Here is a 4,909-nt window from a genome sequence, read left to right as displayed (position 1 = left end):
GTGTAGGCAAAGCTGCAAGAAACAGACCTTCTCTGTGTGAGAGGAATTAAAAATGATCTTCCTCAGGTTTTCCCTTTTCTATTTTTCTGTAAAGCTCAGGGTAAGCTTTTTTCCTTCTGCTTTCCCAAACTAGTGTAGACCTGACCCCAGATTTTCCAGGAAGCTGTCTAGTGTTCCCTGCCCCAAACCGCAGACTTGTGCTGATGCAGATGCAGCCGGCTTCCGAGAGGTTGATATCACCCTTAATACATTGCATTCTCTTCCAGGGACCTCTCTCTCACCTGGTGTTTGGCTTTTAATCCAACTACCCGCCGCCTCCTATATTGCCTCTTGCCACCTTCCCATTTTTTCTACCTTCTTCAGGTTTCTCTGACAACCTACTTGCTGACAGTGCATTATGTACAAGCTTAGCATCATCGTTAACACTCAACAAAGTAGTCAGAACTGAGGTTTTTAGTCCCAGTCTAGAAATCATGAAACTGCTCTGTCACAAAACATATCGATACAATCACTTACTCTGGATATCTTAAAAAAAAAAAAAGGCCTGGACGCTCACCTGACCCCAGCAGTCTTTCCTGCCCAAGCACAGGAGGGCTGGACCTGATATTCTCAAGAGGTCCCTTCCAGCCCCTAACATCTATGAAACTATATTAAAATTTCTGCTCATGAATCCTAAGATAAAACAATGTTATGGACTTACCCTCTTCAGCAACAAAGACAGGTCCAGTGAAGAGAAGTGTCTGGTGATTGAGTGCTGGGATGGGAGATCTTTTATATGGCTTCAAATCATGGTCTTAGGAAATGAAGCACCTCTCAGCAATGTGTCAGCTGATAAATTGCCCAGACCCACACCTAGCTGTCATACCTAGTTTCCTCTGTTTACTCTTTGGTGTGATATTTTACTGTAATAATTAATTTGTTGCCATGCCTAATAAGCACACACTAATCTTCTTGCCAGCATGCTGAAATAGTTAAGAATGTACTGAGATACCTATCCCCAAATGCAACTCACTTGCCTAGATGCTTCCACCACTCATATCGTTACCGATACCAGAGATGTTAAAGGATTTCCCCATTGAGAACCAGTAGAGTCAAAGGAGGGGTTGTTTACTGCTGACAAATGCTGACTCCTAGCAGTGCACTTCGTGATTTGACCAGGTGGCAACTCAGAACTGTTGTTCGCATATCACAAGGGAATATAATTACCTGCTGCAACTCACTTGCTTGGCATTTAGGGATAGGGATGTTTAGGTGACTTGCTTGACAGCTTCCAGTATATTGTCAGCACCAACACTGGAAGCAAGAAGTTCCTGGTTCCCAACCTTGGGATTAGTTTATGAAACTGGCCTGCTATGGATGTAAATTGTTTTTTCTCATAGTTGGGTTTTGATTATTTTCACATTTGCAAAGCTTTGTCCAGGGAAGGATCTCCAAGTTCTAACGCAGAACAGCTCTGTTCTGAGGCTGCATGTCTTAAGGATGCTCAGGTTTCAGGATCTGGGTTACTTACATTCCATTTTTTTCCCTCCATCCTCAAATAGAATCTGTTTTGGTTTTGTCAAACTGAGGTTTTCTTCAGCATCGTGTGATTGGCAAAGATCTGAGCCAAAGCAAAGGATTTTGTAATAAAAAAGGAAAAGAACCACTTAGCATGTTATTGTTCTTGGCACGTTTGTCAATATTTCACATTCAGTTGCTCTTCTCAAGGTTACTGTTTTGAACACTGAATGAATAGTAATGTTTCACAGTAACTTTTACATGATTGCCAAAGTGATTTAGGAGTCTGTGCCAAAAGTCCAAGATGCCCAAGTGCCAAGCTCATACAGGTACTTTGGGGAATAGATTCATAGATTCATAGACATTAGGGCTGGAAGGGACCTTGGAAGTTCACCGAGTCCAGCCCCCTGCCCCAGGGGCAGGAAGTCAGCAGGGATCATAGGATCCCAGCAAGATAAACATCCAATTGTCTATTGAAGGCATTCAAAGTAGGTGCTTGAACCACCTCCGATGGCAGTCTATTTCAAACCTTGGGGGCTCGAACAGTAAAGAAATTCTTCCTTATGTTCAGCCTGAAATGGTCACGGAGGAGTTTGTGACCATTCAACCTTGTCATCCCTTGGGGCGCTCTGGTGAACAGACGGTCCCCCAGATCCTGGTGGTCACCCCGATAAACTTATAGGTGGCCACCAGGTCCCCCCTGAGCCGGTGCTTTTCCAGGCTGAAGAGTCCCATGGCTCTCAGCCTCTCATCGTAAGGTCTGTTTTCCTGACCTCTGATCATGCATGTGGCTCTCCTCTGTGCCCTCTCAAGCCTCTCCACATCCTTTTTGAATTGTGGGGCCCAAAACTGGACGCAGTACTCCAGCTGCGGCCTCACCAAGGCCGAGTACAATGAAAAAGTGATGTCCTGGGATTTGCTTGAGAAGCATCTATAGATACAAGCCAGTGTTTTGCTCACTTTACTAGCTGCAGCATCACATTGAAGGCTCATATTCATCTTGTGGTCAATCATGACCCCCAAGTCCCTTTCATCCGTACTGCTAGCCAGTGTAGCACTGCTGAGCCTATAAGCATGCTGTGGGTTTTTCCTCCCAAGGTGGAGATCCTTGCATTTTTCAGTGTTAAACACCATCAGGTTCTCATCCGCTCATTTCCTGAGCCTGTCAAGGTCTGCCTGGATCACCCTCCTGTCCTCTGGTGTGGATGCCCCACAGTTTGGTGTTGTTGGTAAACTTGGCCAGTCCACTTCTGACACCAATGTCTACATCATTGATGAAGATGTTAAATAATAGGCCTAAGGACAGAGCCTTGAGGGACCCCACTGGTCACGGGGCACCACAACGATTGACTTCCATCAACCACCACCCTCTGGGTCCTGCCGTGGAGCCAATTCCCCAACCAGTGGATTGTGGTGGGGCTGAGGCCACAGTTTGCCAGTTTTGCCAAGAGGTGATCATGGGATACCAGAACGAAGGCTTTTTTAAAGTCAAGATATATGACATCAATCTCTTTTCCCTTGTCCAGGTGAATGTTACTCTTTACAGTTGTTTCTGTTCAGTAGGCATGACTGTCTTCTTCAGAGTCTCCCATGTAAATTAGAGTAGCCAGGGACAGTTCCTTCGGTAAATGGAGGAATTATTTTTCATGTATGACATGAGGTTTGAATGGTTTGTGTGGATTGGTTAACTAGGAACTACCCAACTAGGATGCAGACCTCATTGACAGTGGAGAGAAAAGAGCACTAGAGATGGAGTCATTTGGGTGTGTTTATACATTCATTAATGTACTTTTGCTAAAGTGCATTAAATTTAGCACCTCTATTGTGTGGTACTAGAAAAAGGTGCATTAGTCTATTTTAAAGTGCGTTAGTGAAAGCACACAGATTTTTGTGATGCTTTAATGCACATTAAAAGAGGCTAATGTACATTAAAGCGCACATGTAGACATGCCCCATGTACAACCGGATCTGCTCATAGAGCAGCCAGATCTGGAGCTGGAAGGCTGTACTGTTTGGTACAGAGGATTGCAGGAGGAACTTGCTGAAGATAGAGGATGTCCTGGGAAGGAGACCTTGGGCCTGACAAATGATTACAAAAGACTATTTTGAATAAGTCTTTATGAACCAAACCTAAAAGGGAGGTTAAAGGGAAGTCCTTTGGGCTATGAGGAGGAGGACAGGCCTGGAATTACTTCTGAACCTTTTAAACCTAGCCCCTTGTTGGGAAAAACATGATCTTGCCAGTGAACTTTTAGGTTTCAGTAGTGCACATAAGGAAGGAATAATCCATCTAGTATGAAGGAATATTCTTTATAGTTATTGCAATCCTCAGTTCATAGGTATCTGGTGACAGCCACTCCCACTAGGTTATCTATTATCCAATTATTCATTATTAGGGTTTGTATCATGCTGGCACAACCCAGCCTGACCTGAGATGTACCTGCCTGGTGCTAGGTACTCTTCAGACTCTGAAGGAGAAGTCCATTGAGCTGTCCTGAAGGACAGCTGGGAAATATCCTGCATTTGACAGTGTAGAGGTGAAGATAGAGGTGCACCTTACAGAGGTCCAGAGAAATGAGGGCATTTTGAAGGTGTATAGGAGCCAAAGGAGGCATAGAGATGCCTAGTGGGATTTTCTGAAGCCTTTCAGTACTACATTCCCATTGAAAAGAATCATTTGAAGCATGTCCTTGAATGCTTTTTCTGGTGCATAGCAACACCAGTACCCGAGTTGTTAAACAATTTGCCCCTGGACAGTTGGGATTGAGCCCATGGAAGTGTCACTTATAGTTGAAATGCAGTGACTCAAGTGGCGTGCGTAACCCTGGGGTCATGTGGCAGCCTTGGATTATTTTTGTTATGCTAAAAGGAAAAGCAACTACGGGCATGGTAGTGCCAGGAGCAGGGGCTCTGCTCTACTGCTGCTTGCCCAGCCTTGGCGCGGGGGGCGGGGGAGGGGGGACGTGGGATGTAGGCATGGCTTGCTCCAGGAGGAAGTGGGCAAGCAGCAGCAGGGCATAGCCCCCGCTCCCAGCACTGCTGTGCCTGCATCCTGCTCCCCCCCGCCCCAGCTGGACAAGTGGTGGTGGCACCTGCATCCCGCTCCACCCCAACCTTGGCTGTACAAGTGACGGTAGCACTCGTTCCCCCTCGCCCCAGCTGGACAAGTGGTGGCAGTGCCCACTCCCCACACCTAGCCTGAGAAGCGGTGGCAGCGCCTGCATCCCGCACCCCCCTGCGCTGTCTGGGCAAGCGGCGGCAGGGTAGAGCCCCTGCACCACGCACTGATGCAGGTGCAGCAGTGCTAGGAGTGGGGGTTATGCCCTGCTGCTGCTTGCCCCCTTCTGCCTGCAGTAAGCCATACCTGCATCGTGACTCCCCCACCCCCACACCGGCTGAGCAACGTGGCGCG

Source organism: Alligator sinensis, unplaced genomic scaffold (assembly GCF_000455745.1).
Source record: "Alligator sinensis unplaced genomic scaffold, ASM45574v1 scaffold1554_1, whole genome shotgun sequence".
Lineage (NCBI taxonomy): Eukaryota > Metazoa > Chordata > Crocodylia > Alligatoridae > Alligator > Alligator sinensis.
Note: the sequence above shows the minus strand (reverse complement) of the source record.